The sequence below is a fragment of the Lagenorhynchus albirostris genome, chromosome 1 (genome assembly GCF_949774975.1).
Source record: "Lagenorhynchus albirostris chromosome 1, mLagAlb1.1, whole genome shotgun sequence".
NCBI lineage: Eukaryota > Metazoa > Chordata > Mammalia > Artiodactyla > Delphinidae > Lagenorhynchus > Lagenorhynchus albirostris.
The window spans coordinates 131,084,841-131,097,359 of NC_083095.1; positions in this window are offsets into that span (position 1 = coordinate 131,084,841).

Genomic DNA, 12,519 nt, shown 5'->3' on the forward strand with positions numbered 1-12,519 from the left:
AGAAAATCCATTTGATATTTTTATAGATTACAATTATCTGCTCAAGTATTCTTTTTAACAATTTTGTCATATTTTCCATTTTCCTCTTTAACATACTTGTAATAGGTATTTAAAATGCCTTGTCTGGGGCTTCCCTGGTGGCGCAGTGGTTGAGAGTCTGCCTGCCGATGTAGGGGACATGGGTTCGTGCCCCGGTCCGGGAAGATCCCACATGCCGCAGAGCGGCTGAGCCCATGAGCCATGGACGCTGAGGCTCCGCGTCCAGAGCCTGTGCTCTGCAATGGGAGGGGCCACAACAGTGAGAGGTCCGCATACCCGCAAAAAATAAAACAAAACAAAACAAACAAACAAACAAAATGCCTTGTCTGAGGCAATAGAAATAAAAGCAAAAATAAACAAATGAGGCCTAATCAAACTTACAAGCTTTTGCACAGCAAAGGAAACCATAAAAAAAAACAAAAACAAAAAGACAACCTATGGAATGGGAGATGATTAGAAATGCAATGTGATTAGAAAATGATCTAGATTGAGGTTGGGTTGTAGTTCTTTTTGACTCAGTCTCCCTCTGGTTTGGTTGAGAGCTAGTCAAGTGTCTACTTCCTTAACCATAAGGCACCATGGGAAATTCATTTATGCCTTTCATATGTTTGAACTTAGCTCTTTAGCCTCCCAACCAATACAGCTTCAAAATTTGGCAAATATCATGTGAGGGAGGGGACCAGCTATGTGTTTAACACAAACCTTCCTCCCTCTAGCAGGACTTTGTCTCCTAAGTACTGTGAGTCTGTGGGAAATTTCACTTTGTCATTCTGCCCTATTACACACACCTCCCCCCAGCCTCCTGTGCCACCCAAGCACATAGCAAATGTTCTGTGAAAGAAGACTGCCTATGCTTGAGGGTTCTTTTCAATCAAAGGCCCCGTATCTTTAACTATGGAAAATAATTGGACATTGTAGTTTAAAATACTTTATCTTCTGTTTCTTTTTCTTTTTCTGAGACTCCAGTTAAATTCATGTCATCCACTCCACTTTTGTCATCCATACCTCTTAACTTTTCTTCATCTTTTCCATCTCTATATCCTTCCTGATATTTTTTATGTTGGTTTTTGTCCTCTGCCTAATCTTCCAACTCTCTCATCTGTTCTTGGACTGAATACATTCTGCTATTTACCCCCATCTACCGAGTTACTTGTTTCAATGATTATATTTGTCATTCCCAACATTTCTAGTTTTTTTTTATAATTGCTTTTGTTGCTTTATATTTGCAATGTCCTCCCTTATGTCTTGAAGGGAGACATGTATTGTCCTTAATGTAAATTCTTCTTCTGCCCAGTCTGTTCACTTCACTTTTGCTATAGTCATTCTTTTGTTGGTTATTTTTGGCTCTGAGCTCATGTTCCCTTGGAAGTGTCAGCTCTCTTGGCCAATAATGTGTACTTTGGGAGGAGGAGTGAGATTAAAGACTGGGTTCCACCTTTGGCTCTTCCTGGTGAAGTTATGAGGGGAGTGCCTCAGGGTGTAGAGCCTCTGAGCATCTGTTCCCTGTTTGTCAATGACCACAGAGAAGCCAGAGAACCCTGCCTTCCAGGGAACATCTCTGAGCTTTGGCCTAGTCGCTCCTCTTTTCTAAGAGCTGCCTCGCTCTGTGTAGTCATTTATCCCAATCAAGGTGTGGAAGGAGAGACTGCTCAGTGGCTGGCTGGCTGCCTGCCTTTGTTTGTTGAATCTATTTCTCATCCTAGCTGGCTCCAAAACTGCCTTGAGGTTACCTTGCCATTTGCAGCTGGTGCTATGTTGATGTTTTCTGCCCACAGACGTGAAAGGGCAGGCTACCATATATCTGGAGAATTGTGGAGGAGAGAAAATCCACAACTAGAAAGCCTTCCCCCAGATTCTCATCCATCCATGATATCTGACTTTCTCCACCTCTGATCTGCAGTATTCTCCCAGACTGGGATCCGTCTGGCTTCTGTTTCTCCAGAGTTAGGTTCTGGGATACATCACCCGTCTCTCACTAATACAGTGTCTTCGGGGTTGAGTTTGGGGGAGGGAATCTTCAGTCTACTTAATTCAGCATCAAGATGGGACTCTGAAACCTCCATCTGCTTTTCATTATCTAGAAATTTCCCAGGATTTCTGGCCTGCCAATGGCTCTTCATCTTATTTCCTATTTCTGTTATGTATTGGTTATTTTAAAAATTGATTATATATCTGTTCTGTCATTTCAAATGCAAGACCGTGTTCTGAAAGCCTTCCTCCTCTTCTTTTGAAGGATCTCCTACTTGGTAAGAAGCTGGGGTCTCATCTTCCTTCTCCCTAGCTTTTCCGTCTGTAACACGGGAGCAAACGGACTAGATGGTGTTTGAGGGCCTTCCTCCTCTCATGTGCTGTGACTCCAAGGATCGGGCCCAGCTGTTGTTTGGCTCATTTTCTTCTTTACATTCCACATTAGTTCAAAAATGTGGGTGGAGGTGCCACATTCTCCCTGACCTCATTCTGGTCATGAGTAGTCAGAGAACAAAATGGAGAGCCGAGAAATGAATACAGTTTCCTGTTAGAAGAAAAGCATAAACCATCTACAAAAACAATTCCAAAAATGAGCAGCTGAGCTAGGTGAACAGAGGACTATCCTGAGAAATGTAAACCTGGTGGCAGGGGCTGGGGCATATGGAGTGGAGGACAACTTAAGGATTTCTTATCATTCCCAAAGCAAAAGCAGATTTCCAAATTACTTTTATCTTGTTCTCTGGTCTTTCAAAGGCCCTGTCGCCCCCAGGAGCTGCTAATGACTAATGTGAGATCATAACCTCCTAGGAGATAGGGGTGTCTCTATGTGGCCTATGATGCCAGAAAACAGGGTGGTAACCTGAATGACCTCCAAGTATCTCACTTATCAAATACTCTGTGTTGTCTCTTTGTAGGGGCAGAGACCATGAATACTTCTGGGAAGAGCTAAAATCCACTTTCACTCTGAGAAGCCTTGGGGGAGTTGGGAAGAGCACCAGGATGCTCACTGTCTCTTAAATCTAACCTTGGACTTGTATTTGATTATTCAGCCCATGGTCCCTGCCCATAAAGACCTGAGTCTGACAGCTCTAGAAGTGAGAGGGATAGGGTGGTGGTATGGCCTTTGAGGTCCAAGAATGAGGCATAGGCACTGTGCCATCCAAGGCACTCCTTGCCATCCATGATTTTAGGCATCATAAGGCCATAGACTATTGATCAAGGACCTCAGCTCAAGCCTCACATACATATGGGAAACTCAGGCTAAGAGAGGTCAGAGACTTGCTTGATGTCACATAGTGAGTCGACAGCTAACTTAGAACCCAAGGCCTCTTATTCCCATGCAGGAGTCCAGTACCTGTACCCAGGTTCCTCAGGTAAGTTCCTGAAACTTCTCAGACCTCACTGAGTTTGAGGGATACCCTGGGTCAGGCATAGAGCAAGGGCTAATTAAACATGTATTACTACTAATAGTACGGTGGATGCTGTGGTGTGCTCCTGGGATCCCACTTCGTGACTGAAGAACTTGTTCCCCCAGCTTCTAGCAGTACTGCAGGAAGATGGCTCTCAGCTGTAAGTCTTCTTTGGAAACTACTTCTGCCAAAGAAAGTAACCTGGATCAGGCCATTCCCCCTTCCCAGGAGACCCACATCCTGGGATGTGGGTGGAACAGTGCTTGGGTACAAAAGGCCAGCCCTGACTCCAACACAGGACAATGCTAAAGAGGTCATCCCAGCTTCAGAGTGCCCCATGGGGTTGGCTCAGGCCATTCCTGCAACTGTATTGTGGCCCGAAGTCTCTCTCTGCCCATTTCTTTTCTTCCTAAGGCGTTGAGCCCAAGAGCATCCCTAATAAACGTCCTGCATCCTAATCTCCATCTTTGAGTCTGCTTCCCAGTAACCTGTCCTGCCACACTTGGGTTGAATTACAGTCATGAGGAAGCTAGACCTTAGGAAGGAGCTGGGGTCAGGTGGCTTCAGTCATGGAGCGGAAGCCCTGAAAAGAGATGGCTCAGGAGGTAGGGCACAGACTCTGAACCTGGAGACCTAGATTCCTGCCTCCACAGAGCAGCTATCTGCCCTACTGTGATCTTGCCTGCAACCCCCCAAACAGATGGGGGGAAGAGGACATGCGATTATTGCTGTTCCAAACTGTGACCTTTCATGACTATTTAAAAACCATGCTGTGTGTCCCAGAGGATCAATCTCTCTCATTCTCATTGCCGCTAACCCAAATTTTTACCCTTTTCTCAGGCTCCGTCCACTTACTTCCCTTGCTCTTAGATGATCCTGCCTTCTACTTCACAGGAAAAAGAAATGAAGCCTGTGGTGGGACCTCCATTGATTTCCCATCTCTCATCCTTATTATCCCATCGTCAGCTCCTTCCCTCCAGCCCAAGGAAGGAGTGGGTCTCCTAGGCTCCGAATCCTGTGCCTTTCCACCTTCTCAGAGATCGCTATGTGCCAAGTATCACACCTCTTCTCCCTCATGGGACTTCTTCTCTCTTGGTACCTTCCCACAGGCATATAAACATGCTCAGGTCTCTCATGTCTTGAAAAAACTGCAATCTTTTCTCATCCATGTGTTCTTCAACTACTGGTCCTTCCATTCACCCATCCATTCACTCAACAAACTTTAATTGAACACCTACTATGTGTCAGGCACTATTCTGGGTGCAGGAATACAGCAGCGAACAAAAGAAAATCCTGATTCTCATGGAAATTATATTCTATGGGGGGAGATAGAAAATAAATGTGTAAATGAGTATAGAAAATAAATGTGTAACTGAGTAATATTATAATATTGTCAGAAGGTAAATAAATGCTAAGTGGAAAAAATCAAGCAGAGTAAAGGAATTAAAGAATGACTGGGGATGGGGGGCTGGTGGATATCACTTTATATAGGGTGGTCAAGGAAGGCCTCCCTGGTAAGGTAACATTTGAACAGAGACCTGGAGGAAGTAAGGGAATGAGTTATATGGACATCTGGGGGAAGACTGTCCCGGTCAGGGGGAATAGTAAATGCAAAGGTTCTGAGGCAAACATACCTTGTGTGTTCAAGGAACAGCAAGGAAAGGTTGATGGAGTAAAGGAAGCAACAGGGAACATGGTAGGAGATGAGATCAGAAGGATAGCAGGGAGCCAGGTCAGGTAGGACTTTGTAGGTCAACATAAAGACTCAGCTTTTACCCTGGAGAATTCTAAGCAGAGGAATGACTTACTTTGCCTGTGCTTAAAGGATTACTCTAGCTTCTGTACTGAAAATAAACTACAGAGAGAAAGATAGACGCAAAAAGACCAATTAGGAGGCTATTGCAATACAGGCAAGTGATGGAGATGGTTGGTAGCAGTGGAGATGGAGAGAGTTCATCTGGTCTGGTCCAGTAGGATTGGTGATATGGGGTGTGCAAGAAAGAGAAAAATTAAGGATGACTGCAAGATTTTTAGCCCGAGCTACTGGAAGAATTGCCGTCACCTGAGGTGCAGACCGCTGCAGGAGAAATGGTTTGTTTTTGTTTTGTTTTCTTTTGTTTCATTGGCAGTGGGGAGCGGGGGGGAATGGAAATCATGATTCTTATTGGAGACAAATGGAGATGTCAAGTAGGCAGTTGGAAATATAGAATTCAAAACACAATCCAAGCTGGAGATTTTCTTTGGAGAGTTATTGGCACATAGATAGTATTTAAAGTGATGAGATGACCAAGGGAGTGGTTGTAGACCCAGAAGAAAAGAGTTCTGAGTACCAAGTCCTGGGGTTCCCCAATATTCAGGGGTTGTGGAGAAGAGAAGGACCCAGCATAGGAGACTAGAAGGAGGAACAAGTCAGGTGAGAAGAAAAGCAAGAGAGGGGAGTGTTCTAGAAGCTGGAAGTGTTACAAGAAAGAGAGGGAAGGAATCAGGGGAGAGAGTGAACAGACTGATGATCAGGAGACAGGCAGAATGACTGGAGTGATGATGCCCTTGAGTAGGAGAGAGAGCACAAGAGGAGGGCCAGCCTCAACACCCACCTTGCACCCAGAGCACTGGCGGGGGGGGGGCAGGGTGTGTGGCAGGCAGAGTATGTGGGCCCAGGTGCTCTGTCTCCCCTCCCAGCTCTGCTCTTCTCAAGGGTTTTCCCCCTTCTGCCTCCATCACCTGACCCCTTTCCTCCTCTCAGACCCATGAGGCACACAACTGGGGTAATCAGATCAAGGTCTTCCTAACCTGTGCATTGTCTTAGAGAAGTGCTAGACCTGGGCAGGACCCTAATGCTGTTCACTTGTCAAAATTAGTCCCTTCCCTCAAGGTCAGCTAGAAGCCCACCTCCCCTGGGAACCCTTGCCTGACCTCCACAGCCCCAGTCCACTCTGCTTTCTCCTCTTCTCTCCTCCCACTTCCTCCTCCAGCTCCAAGCATTGAGGAGCATCCTTGTGGCCCCAGGGTGAAGTGGGGATGGAAGCCCTATTCAGCTGCCTTTCCACTTATCACCAGGAGGGGGGCTCAGGGCAGCAAGTGCTTATATGTCAACCATGGAAGGAAGGAACTTGGGGGAAAACAAGCATGGAATTTGGAGGCAAATTTACTCCCTTCCTGGCTTTGCAGACCACTTGTCCATGGTGGTAGTTTGCTTCATTAGTCCTGCCCGCTACAGGGCCGAGGGGGAAATCCTGGTGCTCTCAGTGAGAAATGGCCGGCTGCAGGAGAGCGTGGGGTGGATTCTTTTGGAGGAAAAGGAGGCAGAGACCCTGAACAGCTGACCCACTTCCCCCCCACCACATGGCCAGTCCTTGGCAGGGCTGGGAGGTGAGCCCGGGTGTCCTGGCTTCCAGCCTACTGTGCTGTCTATACCGCAGTCCTGCCAGCCAAGGTTAAGGCGTTCCTTCCAGAGGTCAAGTTTTCTTTCAGTTACAACATGTGGGAAGCATGGGTGAGGAACCTGGAGGAGAATGAGCCTGGGTTCCTGCCCCAAGGGAGCTCTCAAAATGCCTATGGAGATAAGGCATGAGACAAGCAGAGAACACGGTTGACAGCACATGTCAGATCAGATCAGGGTTGAAGTAGGCACCTGCACCCTGAGGGGGTCTTAGGGAAGGAAGTAACCGATTTGTCCAGTTTGAGAGAACCACTTCTGATAGACTCCCTTTCCCTGAGGGGAGGGGATGCAGCTGTGTGAATATCTACCGAGGGTGGAGGGTGTGGAGTGATGGAGAGGAACCACATTTTGACAGCAATGCTGACCCCATCAGAATGGTGAAGGGCTGGTGGGGAAATTTCTAGGGTGAGGGGAGAAACTTGGCGGCTGGGGTCATTCCTCAGAGGTGGCCACACATCTCTCTGAGTGGACAGTCATTGCTACTGCTAAGGTTCCCTCTCAGAAACCCGAGGCCCATCGCCATTTGTCTGTGGAGGTGCTGGGTTTCCTCGGAAAGTCTGGCTGTAGAGATTTCTTTAGAAGTTGTGTTTGTGATGATCTCATCATGGGAAATGAGGAAAGGAGGAGAGGTGCCGAATATGTTATTGTGCTGAAAGTCCTGTTTTAAGAAAACAAATGCAAGATTGTATTCATTAGCAAATGCCAGCCACAAACGTGGGAAAAACAGTTAAGCAAATGAGGCATAATACCCCACATCTGATGCGGGAACCTTGGGTGAAGTGGGCCAGTAGGAAGAAAGCCTGGTTTCCAGCTAGTAGGAAGAAGCAGGGAGGGAGGTGCCCTGTAAGAGGACTGAGCCTTTGGTCGCTGACTGGAGATGCTGCAGCTCACACAACTTGTCTCAGATCATCTTCCCCAGCAGCAGGGATCCAAGTGGAGACCTGGCAGTGGCCAAGACATGGTCCGAGAGAGGTCACTTCCATCACACATTGTATTTCTTCCAAAGGGAGGGACAGTGGCCTGAGAGAAGACAGGGAGGGAAAGGGGGCCAGGACTGGCAATCGGTGGTCCTGCCCCAGAAATTAGAGATTGACATAAAGAACTGGCAGGTTAAGAATGACCCATAAGGGAGAACTGAATAAATTGTTCTCAGCACTGGGGCAGTGAAGCCTTCCCTTGTGTCCCTACCAGGATTGAGGCTATGGTAAGATGTCCTGAAGACACCCAGGCACACTTTCTCAAGCCCAACTAAAACCAAATGACCATACTGAGAACATGTGACTGAAAACAGCAATATTAGTACTTAACCTTTAGCACCTGGATTGAGATTGGGATTTCTGGATTTCAAGAGGTTTATCCACTGTCTTCCTCACAAGGATCTCCACTGCCGACTTCAGATGCTGGACCCCTTGTTCTCCGTGCCTTATTCTTCTAGCTGGAACTCTTTGTCATCCTGTTATGTGCTCTCTTCTCTGAATCTGTCATAGGCCAAACCTAAGAGCAGGACTAGGGTGAGGGTGCCGTAAATGAGACATCTATGATGCAAACTTGAAGGAGGTGCTTGCTCTCAGGGCCCTGCAAGTGCTAATAACTCAACTACTTTCATGTGATTAGAAGTAATTAGAAAAAACCCAACTCCCATTGTGATGACAGATTTCCCTTGGCATTATGGTACCGTTTTTATGTTCTTGTTTTGTTCTTTAATTCTGGCCTAACCCTCCTATTGGGAGGACGACCCTGACCCTCCAGCAGCAGGATACAGGCTCTGAGATGGATTCCTAGGACTGGGAGCATTGTAAACCTGGGTTATGGAGAAGGGGGAAGCAAGGGGGAGGGGGCGGAATGGCTCCAATTGGGACAGATAACGAAGAAGGGATGGTGGGTCGGATAGAGGTAGCTAGTTATACAAGCCTGATTAGGGGTTAGGGGGTGTTTTGTTATTTTGGAGAGAGAGAGAGAGAGAGAGAGAGTGTGTGTGTGTGTGTGTGTGTGTGTGTTGGGGGGTGAAGTGTTCCCAGATGATCCTCCCAGGAGGATTCTTATTTTAATAATCATTTAATAATAAATGTTATTATTTTACTTTGCCAGCCAGAAGCTTCCAGCTGGAAGTATTTGGATCTAGACACCTGAAGTCTACTCCAACACTCAAGTGCCAGAAATAAGAAACTTTCTAGCAGGAACCTGCAGTAGTCACTCTACACCATATTCAACTCTACACTGGATCCCTTCATTCAGGGAAATGGTGTTGACATAGACAGTCTGGGCGGGCTGGCTGGATCCAGATCGGCAGCCCTGGGAGCCCTAAATGAGTGAGCGGGGCAGGTTGGGGGATGTGGCCTTTGCCAAGACATTAAGGACTTGAGGCCTGAAGATGCAGACAACTCAGGAGGTGATCTGCAGCAACCAGCCTGAGTGGAGGTAGGCCAATGCCAAGATATTGGTGTCACAGGGATCCTCGGAAAAAAACGCTCAGATTGGGCCTTCAACCCCCAGTGCTACCAAGAATTGATTTTTCTTTCTTACAGACATGAAATATTTTGAGTATTGGCCTTAGGTGAGGCATGTCAATGTCTCTAAGCTGCTTTCTAAAATATGGACTGCTTAGCTGCTCTATAGAGTCAAAAACAACTGTATAGCCCCCACTTTAAAGCTAGGTTAAGGAATCCAGTTGCTGGATTTAGGAGTATTCAAACAGATGAGGGAGACACTTGTCCTTTTGTATGTCAAAGGAGGCCAAAGGAAATTGTCTTTGAATTTCACCATGAACTCAGAATTTCTGTCCTGGGGAGAGTAATAAGAGGGTCAGAACACCCCTTCCCTTTGCCAGAATGGTGTTCTGAGGTTCCTTATAGGTAGCCTGGGGAGGACAAGACTATGAAGGGTCACCATTCCTCCCTCATCAATCCTGAGTGAGCAATGGCAATTCGAGGGCTAGGCCAAGGGCTGGAAGCAATCCGGGGCCAGGGTGGCAGCTCCGCAATGCCTTCAGGAACCAGGCTCCACCTGACTTTCTCCCCTGCCACCCTTACTTAGCTTTTGTCCTAATGGTTGCAAGATGGCTGCTTTACTGTCTGGTTTTGTGTCTGCACTTCAGGCACAAAGAGAAAAGGGAGTGAAAGGCAAAAGGCAAGGCTCATGCCAGCTAAGCCTGCTCTTTTCTATTTTTTTAATTGCGGAAAAATAAACACAACATAAAATGTATCTTCGCCACTTTTAAGTGTATAGTTCAGTAGTAAGTGCATTCACATTGTTGTGCAATCAGTCTCCAGTCTCTTTTCAGCAAAACTGAAACTCTGTACCCATTAAACAATAACTCCCCATTCTCCCTCTCCCAGTCCCTGGCAACCACCATTCTACTTTCTGTCTCCATGAATTTGACTACATTAGTACCTCATATAAGTGGAATCATCCAATATTTGTCTTTCTGTGGTTGGCTTTTTTCACTTAGCATAATGTCCTCAAGGTTCATCCATGTTCTATCATGTGTCAGAATTTCCTTCCTTTTTAAGGCTGAATAATATTCCATTTTATTGATGGACACTTGCATTGCTTCCACCTTTTGGCTATTGTGAATAATGCTGCTATGAATATGGATGTACAAATATCTCTGAGACACTAACTTCAATTCTTTTGGATACACCCAGAAGTAGAATTGTTGGATCCTATGGTAGTTCTATCTTTAGTTTTTTGAGGAACCACCATGATGTTTTAGATAGTGTCAACAATCTCCTTTAACAAAGGGCTTTCCCTGAAGCCCCACCCAGTGAATTTCACTTCCATCTCATTGGCCACATTAGATCATGTGACTGCCTCTAGCTACAAAGGGAGTCTGAGGAAGACTGTATTTTCAACTAGGCATAGAACAAACATTCCCTGACCTGAGGAGATTCCTGTGTGCTGGGATGGTCTAGCTGTTTGTGTCCAGGGCCAAATGTCTGAGTCGCAGCTGAGCCTGTCGTACAGACACTCTGCCTATCCCCTGCCCACAGTGTTTGCCCTTTCTGGGGGGGTATCAGCACCCTATTAAGCCACTGCTTCCAGGAATGACAGCCAGTACTCATTTCCTTCCCTCCTGACTTGATCTCTCTAGCAATTATGATAAAAGTCTTCCCCCAGCCTCTGCCATAAACTATATACTATACAGTTTATGCTATAAACTACCCTGTGCTGTTCCTTCACTGTCCATCACGGCTGAATTGTGCCTTCCCTGCCAGACTGTAAGTCCTCTGGGACAGGACCTGTGTCACCACCTTGGGGCACAAAGCACAGGACTGACTCCTGGTGGAGGAAAGGAAAGCAAATTCCTCTAGATTAGTTCTAAGTCCTGCTGTGGGGCTCCTGGATCTCTCAGCTCGGGGGCACCTCTCCCTGGGATGCTTCTCCTCCAGGTCTTGAGGCCTATTCGGGGCTACTCATACTGAGAACTGTGAGGCCAGGCCCAGGCTGGACAGGGCTGGACAGAGCAGAGGGGAGCAGTGTGGATTGGAGGGGAGGCTGATGACCTTCAAGAACTCTGGACCAGATGGCCTGGCCTTGATCCCTCCACTCTCTGCCCCATCCCTAGGAGCAGTCACACAGACACAGCCATTATCAAACTTACGTTCAGAAACACATGTGCACTTAGATGCAGAGAGTTACTCACAGGTGTTCACAAATACAGACACCCATGCCTCACTGCCACACACAAACACACTATAATTAAGTTTGAATTCAGCACTTACATGCAAGAGGGCAAATCTTGGTTCCTCCACTTGATGGTTGGATATCCTTAAGTAAGTTACCTATCTCCTTGTGTCTTAATTTCCTTATTTGTGAAAATGAGGATAATAATAGCATTACCTCATTGCATTGCTGGAAAGATGAAATGAAATAAAATGGTAAAGAGCTTAAAACAGTGGCTGACACACAGAGGTGAGCATGTATTCATGCATATTTCCTAAGCCCTCTCTCATATTGCTGCTGACACTTGGTGGTGGGTCTGGCCATAAGACAAATTGGAGTCCCTTTATCTCTCTGAGCCTCAGTTTTCTCACCTGTAAAATGGGGATAATATTATCTACATGGTCCAGCTGTTGTGAGGATTTAAAGAGGCCCCACATGGAAAGCTCTTAGTCTCTACCCTGGCCCACAGAGGACTGCTACACTTTAGCTGTTGCTGTCTGTAACTAATGGAGAACAGGTCAGAGAATGGGTGCAGGGACCGGATGTGCCAAGGCAGAGGCCTGACCCCCATCTCTCCTCAGGCTGGAGGTTCAAGCCTGACCCCCCCATCTCCTCCCAGGCTGGAACTGGTTCCTATAAAGACAGAGCCCCAGGTCAGGGGGAGGGGGTTGGGGCGGTGTCAGAGCTGCTCCCCCTTTGGGGGCCTGGGGTAGCCACTAGCCTGGCATGGGGCTGGGGGCAGGGCTGGCCGGGTGGCCGGGGGCGGAAGGAAAAGGGGAAAACCAGCTAGGTGGAAATTACCCTGCGGTTGGCTCAGTCGCCCACGACACACTGTATTTATAGAGAGCTCCCAGCAGCTCTCAATGCCTCACAGTCGAATTAACCCTTTCCAGGCCACGGTACCAGCCTGGTGGCGGAGAACACTGGACTGGGGGTCAGACAGCCAGATCCGAGCTCCGGCTCTGCTGCCAGCGGCCTGGAGGGGGAGCTGGGGTGGTCAGT